Genomic DNA, 11,164 nt, shown 5'->3' on the forward strand with positions numbered 1-11,164 from the left:
AATGTGTCTTTGTCTATGGTAATTGGTGTGACATAATCTCTTGATATCACGTAGTATCCCTTTATTTATGCCATTAATACGCTGGGAACAGCATGACACCAATGCACGGGCTACAGATCAGAAGTGGGAGGCATTACAGAATATATTATAATAAACATAAACAAAGTCGACACAGCAAGAGTTCTACGTAACATGATTAGCTAGTAGTTGCTTACGGTTTGTTTCCAAGTAATAAGTAAATTAGGAAATGTCAAACCTATACTTAGAATGGGATTTTTTTTTTTACCCTCTAACACACCCAGTAATGCAGTGTGTATAATGACGCAAAACTTGTTGCATTTATGCCCACATGAGTGTCGCAGATACAGACATCATTAAGCTGAAAAACAAGAAAAGAGACGTTTTACGTGGCACTATTTAGTCTTATTATGATGTTCATTCGATGTCTTCATTCAACTGGAGACAGAGACAGTGAATCTGTAACATGAGAATAGAGGAGATATCAGCTTGGAATGATACCTGCAGGTTGCAGCCCAATTCGGACTCGAACTCACCAATCCTTCCCTCAGGACGCATAAGTAATCTACAAGAAACGCAGCATCAATTAACAGAAGAAATACAAGCCTCACTACTAAGCTTCTCGGATTTCTCCAGTCCTCCCATTTTACAACATCCACAGGGATCAACTTCAGCATCAAAAAATACTACGCCAGTATCCAAAAATACCAGAAAACGGAAAAATGAAAAAAAAAAAACACAAATATTAGACCAATGTAACTCAAATGGACTCAACTCTGCGAAGAATTAAAATAATTCAACACAACGTGAAATCTTAGAAAACAAAGAAATTTGAATTATACAATATATATAGAGAAGAAGACCCCGACATAATATTAATCAATGAGCATGGTATGAAACGAAATGAAACTATGAAAATGTTTGGATATAATACATATACGCAAAACTTTGCTGATGAACCCTTTGCAAGAATAGCAATAGCAATCAGGAATAATATTAGACATAAGATAATAGACGATTTCCAAGACGACTTTTTAGCAGTCCAAATTCAAACTAACAAAGGACCAATAGTGATCGCTACAGCTTACAAGCCGTCAAGAAGACATTATTTCCCGCTTCCAGATGTAATGAAGTTAATGAACAGGAGGGAACCTACCTATCTCATTGCAGATTTAAATGCCAGACACCAACTATTTGGATACAGGCAATCTAATTACACAGGTAAAGAAATTGTCAGATTAATGGTAATCACATTGTCAACAAATCCGATAATAATTCCATCCTTAGAAATACCAAATATAAAAAGAGCAAGCTGGGAAGGCTTCAAAAATGAAATAGAAGGAAAAATTAGTAGACAACCAACAAAAAATTCAAATGAAGTAGAAATAACAAAAGAAATAGTTGACGAAGAACTTGAAGAATGGTATAAAAATATAGAGGAAGCTATAAAAAATCATATACCCATAACTAAATACACAACACTTCCACACCCTATTAGTAGTGATAAGTTAAAATTGTTATAAAACAATGGCACTACAACAACATCAAAACACAGTACTTATAACAGGTTGGAACAACACATTGATGAGAAGATATGTATCATTACAAGAACAGTTAGTACAAGAAAACTCAAGATTATATCATCAAAATTGGGAAGACTTAAAAAAAAAATACACAAATACAGTACAATAACCCAAAACATTTCTGGAACTCCGTTGCAAGACTGATGGGAAGCAAAACGAATACATCGCCATACATAAAACATAGGAATGAGAAAATATATGATGACCAAGAGAAAGAAGTACTGCACAAGGCCTACTGGCAGGAAATATTCCAGATAACGCAGGAGGATAACCAAAATTTCGACAACCAACAGGAGACAAAAGTCAATGAATTCATTGAACAACATAGACACAGAACGAATCCGCATCAGGCAGCTGACAATAACAGACTCAATGAAGACTGCCCTCTAACAAGGAAAATAGAATTATGGGAAATCAAAATAATAATTAAAAATTTTAAACACAAGGCACCAGGAAGAAGTGGAATTAACAAGGTCATAATTCAAAATTTACCAGATGTTGCACTTGAAAAATTGAGAGAAATATACAATTGGGCTCTTCAATGGATATTTTCCAATTATATTCAAGAATGCAATAATTATTTTGATACCCAAACCAGGAAAAGATACGTGCCAGGTAGAGAATTTTAGACCAATATCACTACTAGAAATACCTGGCAAAATATTTGAAAAAATAATAAACAACAGACTAGTGTTGTTCCTAGAAGGTAATCAGCTACACAATAAAAGTCAATATGGATTTAGAAAAGGAAGAGAAACCCAGATTGCAATAGCAACAATATATGAGAGCATTGCACTGTCACAAAGAAGTAGATACCTATGCAACCTAGTATGTAGAGATATAACAAAAGCATTTGACTAAGTATGGATACAAGGACTTCAATATAAAATATTACATCTCAACCTTCCAGGCATTTTTGAGAAAATACTATGCAACTTCATCAAAGATCGAACAGCAGCAATCAAGTCACTAAATTACATAGGGAATCCATTCCCGTTACTAAGTGGAGTCCCACAAGGATCTGTACTCAGTCCAACATTATTCATACGTATTATATACATCAGATATGACTCCACCACCAGAGTACTGTACTGATGTCTGCTTTGCAGATGATATAACTCAAATAGTCATACACCCAGAAAAACGTACTAGGAGAAGGGACCTAAATTTGAAAAGACAAGTAGCACAAAAAACAATGAACCAAATTGAAAGAATAAATCAATTTGAAAAGAAGTGGAAGATAAAGACAAATAAATCCAAATTCCAACTAGTATCGGTATCTGCATACAAACCTGCACAAATATTGTTAGACCAACAACCAATGAATTTTACTAAAAGAATAAGAAATACTAGGAATGCAATTCGGACAAAGGGGATATCAAGACATGTGAGAGAAAGGCTAAGGATAGCAAGAACACAAAATACAAAGCTGAAAAGGTTTAGGAATATGAACACATCTATCAAAATCCATCTCTACCTAATCAGACCAATAATGGAATATCCACCAATACCCACGTGCTTAGCATCGACTCCCAACATAAGCGCACTACAAAAATTCCAAAATAAGATTCTAAGGTCTGCAGTGAGAAACAATCAAGAAGATGACGATCTGAATATAGAACAAATACATATAAAATACAAAGTAGAACCAATTAATCAGAGATTATACTGACTGGCAACCAATATATGGAGTAAACTAGTTCAATACAATAGTGAATTAGTAGAAGAATCAGAAGCAGAAGAGAGAAACCTTGACCCAAAGAACACAGACCACAGATGGTGGAGAAGAGTATCTTCATATATTCATCGCGATGAACCTCGACCATTATACTATTAATTAAGAAATGTCTTGTGAAAAAGTAATTTGTAGAATTTAATATGTAGATATGATGCAAAATCATTATGATAATTAAAATTAAGTTTAGAGTTAGAAAATTGGAACTTTATTAAATATGATTATATTATGTAATAAAATTCAAAATATGTAATCTGTACAATTCACCATGTCATATAATGTATAATCATTATTGTATTATGTTAATATTAGCTAGAAAATTGTACCCTTACCCAAAAATATAATCGTGGATAAACCACCACTTTACCCTTACTCTTACTAATACTTAACTTTCTAAACTATTCCCTACCAAGGTTAGCTAGCTAACTTCCCTCACTCTTCTTTCACCCATCTTACCTATCAGCTAAAAAAAAAAAAAAATGAACATCACATATGCACACACATACATGCGTACATATATACATATGAACACACATACACATATATATGTAAACACACTAGAGTAATATATAGTAGGGGACATTTCACTACAGCCCCATGTCTTGAATACGAAATGACCTCTCACATTATTTATGACGATTAAACTCTCCACTTTGATGTGTGTGGTTGAGTGAGGGGAGGAGGGAGGAGGAGGAGGAGGAGGAGGCTTCGGTGCACGGAGGGGGAGGGTGAAGGGGATGAGAGGGAGGGGGTACCTGTCTCCAAGATAAATCAGTGTCTCCTCCGTGAGCCTTATTTAACAATGACGCGACTAAGCTTCTGTTATCGAAGTGGTCCACCCGACCCCCACCCCCTTTTCACGTCACTGATTCTTCCCAGTCTTATTTACCTATACTTATCAAGTTATTTTATCCATTTGTTTATTTATTTATCTATTTTTCACCTATTTAATTTATCTACTTATTAATCTATCTGTTTTTTTCATCTATTCATTTATACATTTATTTCATTATGCTTAAAAAATCACAGTAGATGCACGTGACTTCACTAAATAAGCGAATACCACAGGAAAATGATAGTCAGAAATCCAAGCGCTTTCATCTTCACTAAGACATTGTCAAGGAACGAATGAAATACAATTGTAGAGAAAGTTATCAGGTAAACAACAGATAAAAAATACCAGATGGTTAACTGTCAAAAGGGTAAAAGTTAAAAAGATAATACAGGATTATCGGATATCACACGGTCACAAACCAAAACATAATTTAACCCTAACAGAAACTACAAAGTATCAGTATACAGTCCAAGACATGTAAAAACTGAATATATCAATTTTGTTGCTTATATTTATCTACAACTTTTTTTCATTATGAATGCATCAAGTTTAAATAAACCAAGACTTAGATTTAGAACATTTCCATTATTTGACTTGATGAAAACACGATTCAAATGATTTCCTTCTTTCAAACTGTGTCATTACATGGGATTAAGGCTGTTGCTTGACTCCAAGTTAATAGGATGATCTAAATCTCTCATATGTACGAATAATGCATTCGATATTTGCCCAGTTCTCACAGAATATTTCTCTCCAATTGTATTTCATTCGTTCCTTGACAATATCCTAGTAAAGACGAAAGCGCTTGGATTTCTGACTATCATTTTCCTGTGGTATTCACTTACTTAATTATTATTTCATTAATTCATAGATCTATTTTCTAAACGTTATTTATCTATTTATAGATAAATTTTACAGCCATTTACTCATTCATTCATTTATTTCATTATTTTATCTATTTTTAACATATTTATTTATTTATTTGTTTATTTATAGTTTTGCGTCCATTGATACGTCTTAACATACCCTATTGATCTGAAAATATTTCCTTCTCAATTTTATTTTCTCTGAATGCTACTGAAATCTTGTTTGGTAATTCTATGCCCAGGTAGATAGATCTTGCTAAAGATGATATTTATTCAAATGTATAATTTAACTTGTTTGATCATTTCCTTTGAAGTCTCAAAGTCTACAGCTTTTTTCGTAGTACCACTATCTAAACAGTCACAAAATTACAGCTGAAAATTATGGAGCGAAATATTTTAAATCTTTTAATTTTTCAATGTTCAAAATCTCGGTTTCAGTCCCTTGGTCCATTTCTACTCAAATCTCTATAAGTCTAAAATCAGCTTAAACTTCCTTGGTATAACCAATATCTAGTCACTAAATTAAACCTGGATATCAGCACATATTAGTCAAGAACTTTTGATGTTTTTTTTTTTTTTTTTTTTTTTTTTTTTTTTTTTTAATATTCAAATTTTCATTTCACTCACTCGATCATTTCTACTGAAATATAAGTCTAAATTCAGTTTAAACTGCCTTAGTGGTCCACAATCCAAAGTAGCTGAATTAAGACTGAATACTGTAAAACACAGAGAGAGAGAGAGAGAGGAGAGAGAGAGAGAGAGAGAGAGAGAGAGAGCCGGCGGTTCCTTTTTATGTCGCGTACAAAAATAGCAGGACAGACAGACAGACAGACAGACAGACAGACAGACAGACAGACAGACAGACAGACGAGTCTGAAACCCGCTTGTGAACTGGTGAGCAAAATATCATCCAATTCATGGAACCTCGACCCTTTTAAGTGTGTTTACAAACGGTTATAATCGCTCGTGCGCACGAGAGAGAGAGAGAGAGAGAGAGAGAGAGAGAGAGAGAGAGAGAGAGAGAGAGAGAGAGATAAAGGTCACTAGGTCTAGTTTTCTTTTGTCTGATTGCTCTGTCACTCTCGATGGCAAGCATCGCAGATCATGCTTTACATGCAAACACCTACTTAGGCCAATTGCACAGTAAAATGAAACCCAATTCAGTTGAGACTTTATCATTTTTATCTCCCCTATCTTATATTTCATATCTTATCTCTCTATCTCCTTCACTTGACGTCATCTAACCTTCTTTTCAAACAAGTATCTAGTGTTCACGCGTTCACCATCTATTACGCAACTTATAAATCACTCTTTACCAAGTACTTACGTCTTCACTATCCATTAAGTACTTATGTCGCTATTATACTCTCTTGAGAGACCTCGCAATTTTCTCCATTTCTTTCAGACGCAAAAATCCAACGAACAGTGAAGAAGAAGAAAAGTCTGAGTAAAGAAATAATAATGACAATAGTTTCTTATCGTATTGTTTTCCTGTTGTTGGACAAAAAGAAACAACATAGAAATAAAGCATCGGTCTAATTCTCACTCGACTGGGAATATATAGAGGGTCACCCAGAGGCGTCTTGAAGAATAGGTAAAAAGAATATTACTCCACTACTTGGAAGTTTGTTAGTATGAACGACCCATGTATATATATATATATATATATATATATATATATATATATATATATATATATATATATTATACATATACATATATATAATTAGATGGTACTACCAGCCCACTAAAACAGTGGGCGTCCACAAGAGAAATGAGAACCGCGCCTCGACAAATAATATTCCTTAGTACAAACGGTATTGTGACGCTCACCTCATAAGCAAACGGATATATTTCCGCCATAGTCTTATCTACAGGTAGCAGATAGCTAGCGTTGCTATATATATATATATATATATATATCAAATATTATGCTTGCGCAAAGTACGAAATAAGCAAATTGATTTATTTTCTAATACACAAAAAGGCAAGCAATTATAGCGGCAAGGGAAATTTTAACGGGTACGAACAGAATGAACGCTTACAAAAATGGAGTGAGAAGATAGCTACAGACAATTAATAATACTGAGAGCTCTGATGACCTAGCCCCTTCCTGCTGCTAAATAAACAGATTAATACCAAAAGTTTCAATTAAAGGAATTAGTTTCATTATCTATATTCAAATTTCATGGCACCACAAAACACAACTTGGTAATTATATCGCGATGTTTTGTGCGATGATGTCATCCATGTTTTTGCGTTTCCGGGTTCTTGCCTTCCAGTCTGAGTGAAGATATGTATAACTGTGGCGTCATAGTCATTAAAAACGATGTCACCACAATAATCGTTGCGTCCAATTGCCCATAGAGACACATCCCTTTCGCCTTCCTAAAGGTGATGTTCAAGGGCTTCTATAGGTTAGCAACAAATAACGTAACTGCAGTCATTTCGTACTAGGCCGATATGGACGCCACTTTCGTTAAACACGAGGTCAGATAACCCAAAATGGAGCCCTTTTCTTTGACAAAGATTGAAGATTGTCATACAAATCAATACTAGCCATCTTCTTTTACATTACAAAGATTGTTATACGAATAAACATAAGCAGTATAATGCCTCAGTCACATGGTGCCACTCTTGTCAAATCTGAAACAACAGGTCTATGATAATATCTTCAGCGGGATAATGATTGTATCTTACAGCAGTTGCTATAGTGTATGTATGGGTCCTTATACGTTAAAAAAAATTATGTAGTTTTGCCATATTCAGCCATTAGAGACGACCAACAATTCTGTTCAAATCTGAGGATACAATGGGCACCATTTGTCTCAAATGACCCCTAATAAAATCTCATATAGATAGATCGATATAGATAGATATATATGCATCTGCAATAAACAGCAGCAGCAGCAGCAGCGACGGCAAGAAGACAAAAAGCAAACCGACTTCCTGCGCCTCGCAATCAGGATTCAGGAGCCACCACGAGGCGGGAAAGACAAAAGCAACATCGGTCTAATGCCTCGGTTCCCGCGTGACGTCACGAAAGAAAAAAATATATACATAAACAACAACGAGCGACAAAGGAACAGAGGATCGGCAGCTTTATGAATCTATATATAAAAAAGAAGTGTGTTCTCTGTTATCGAGAGTGAATGACCTCATATTTCTGTAGCGAATTGAGGAGATCAAACCTCAATAATACATTGCTTCTTTTTTTCTTCACACCCCCCAGTCGCTTTTGATGCTTCAGAATTGGTCTCTGAGAGAGAGAGAGAGAGAGAGAGAGAGAGAGAGAGAGAGAGAGAGAGAGAGGAGGGGTTTGTGTTCTCCTCCGCCTTCTGTTACAGCTGGATTGGGGCGTGGGGGTTGAGGGGGGGAGGGAGGAAGGGGTGTTAGACAATCGTAGACAATCATATAAACAGTCTCACACGCGCAAAAATGCAGTTCATGGGTGATTGTAGACGCATCATCAACCTACAACCTTCGCGGTTGGATTACGCGTGTATCCAAGCGTATTTTTAACTTTGGTGCACTCCTATAGGCGCATTCACAAAGCTCAAACGAATTCACAGTCTTTCAGTGCCATTATGTTCTAGACACTTGGAAACCCCTTCTCCTTCCAATCCAATTAAACTGACGGTTCAAGGAGCAAGGAACCATGCTGCTGGCATAAGGCCAACTTCACCTCCCGACAACAATAACAGCCACATCTTTTCCCTTTATTGTCCTCGCCAGTGTGGAGGTTATAACGACGTCTCGTGTCTATACTAGAATCTTCAGATGAACGGTTTATGGCGAAAAGAAAAAGAGAGAAGTTTAAAATCGCTAGAGTTTCTCTCTCTCTTTATTATCTATCTTTTCTTCCTGTTTTGTCATTGCTTAGTAATCTCTCACTCGAGACCGTGTCTCTCTCTGGATAAGTTTATTTTTTTTTATCTGCTAGGATTCTCTCTCTCTCTCTCTCTCTCTCTCTCTCTCTCTCTCTCTCTCTCTCTCTCTCTCTCTGCTCTTCTTCTTCTTCTCTTCTTCTTCTTCTTCTTCTTGTTTTGTCATTGCTTAGCAATCTTTCTTCATGTCTAGACCAAGACTTTGTCTAGACTCTAGACCGTGTTTCTCTCCAACAAAACCTATTTCCTTCGCTTATCTCTTGTGATTCAACTTCCAATATCCATAATTTTCCAGCTTCATACATCAAGCCATCAGTGAAACTACATTAAATATACATAATATAAATATATAATTCGAATGAATAAGATAGCTTTTAAGACTTATGCTCCCCACAAGATCGAGGAGGACTCAATCATGGCGGGTGGAGAGGTCGGAGATTAAGGTCACAGAGGAGATATGTGTTTTTTTTCTTTCATTCATTATTATCAATTCTCTTGATTTCGTGAAGGCGAGCTGTACATTCATCCTCATCGTCTTGGAGGATAGATTGCTATATTCTGCGGATAATAGTATGTACGTATGTATACATAGGCCTAGTGACTACGATCAGACAAACCACCCTTTAGAGATCTTGGTATAACACAAGGACTGAACTCTGTTAAGTAGATTAGAAAGAGAGAGAGAGAGAGAGAGAGAGAGAGAGAGAGAGAGAGAGAGAGAGAGAGAGAGAGAGAGCTGAAGAACCGTTGGCCTAAAGTTGGGTGTTCAGTCCTCCCCCTATTACGTCATGTATGAGACTCCCGTGAATATGGTTAGGCCTAAAATAATACGTCCCCAAAAACATTCATCTAATTAAAAGAAGGGATACCTCGTCCATGCACTTCCAGTTATATGGGAGATGGCCAACGTCTCTCTCTCTCTCTCTCCTCTCTCTCTCTCTTCTCTCTCTCTCTCTCTCTCTCTCTCTCTCCTCTCTCTCTCTCTCTCTCTATACCTATTATAAATGTAAACACATTTGAGTTGGGACACGATGGATGTTAAAGATGTGGTAACACGCTTTCTCTCTCTCTCTCTCTCTCTCTCCTCTCTCTCTCTCATTATCTAATAATATCTGTATGATACAATTGCGTTTGGGCATGATAATCGTAAGACTGTGGTAACTCTCTCTCTCTATCTATCTCTCTCTCTCTCTCTCTCTCTCTCTCTCTCTCTCTCTCTCTCTCTCTCGCTTGATATATCTGCATCAACACAATTAAGTTGGGGCACGATAGATCGTAAACATGTCTATTAATATATATATATATATATATATGGATATATAGTATATATATATATATATATATTGCTTTCAAGAACGTCCTGTAATCATACAACGTAATTAACCATCGGCTCTGTAATTGTAAATAAATAAAAAAAAAGCAAACCACTAGGTCTGTAATTTTAAATAATAAAAAAGCGACAAATATTCACAATTTTTAAGACGATTTACATTAACAAGTTCACAGTTATTTTTCAAGCGATCGTTGATCCTGCCAAGCAACGCTTTGCTATAGTTATTCAAAACAGCGCACGAGAGAACAAGAACAAGAACAAGAAGAAGAAGAAGAAGAAGAAGGAAGAGCATCTGGTTGCGAAGAACAGCCTCTAAACCAACTTAATAATAACATGATGAGTGAGGTTTCAGAGGGAGAGGAATTCTTGGTTTAGGAAGTTAAAAACAGATCTTTCTTAAAATAAGATCGGCTATGATACGACAATGAAGGACAATCATGACAAAGGATTCAACCTTATCGAAAAGATATTTTGATTGGAGAAAAAGCAAAATATTTTAGCGTTCCGTAAAGTGGTTCTGCATTATATACTGTTAGTTGGTGACACTCCTCCTTCAGCGGGTTTTATCAATGAGCTTGGGTGGGTATACCGGGTACTGCAATGCCCGATGCATTTTCCTCCCTTCATACCCCTCTCCCCCTTCTCCCACCCCTCCCCATCAAACACCATATCCACCCACAATCCTGAACGCCCACACATATCCAATTCTTTGTGTGTGTGTGTGTGTTATTCCTAAATCCTCATCTAATCCTGTTTCTTTTCTTTATTTTCTTCTTTTTTAGCATCAACTTCAACAGTCCTCAAACAGATATATATAATATTATATGTAATATATATATATATATATATATATATTAGATTATATATTATAAACCCTAAATCCTCCTCACTTTATTTTGTTCAAACA

Source organism: Macrobrachium nipponense, chromosome 18 (assembly GCF_015104395.2).
Source record: "Macrobrachium nipponense isolate FS-2020 chromosome 18, ASM1510439v2, whole genome shotgun sequence".
Taxonomy (NCBI): Eukaryota; Metazoa; Arthropoda; class Malacostraca; order Decapoda; family Palaemonidae; genus Macrobrachium; species Macrobrachium nipponense.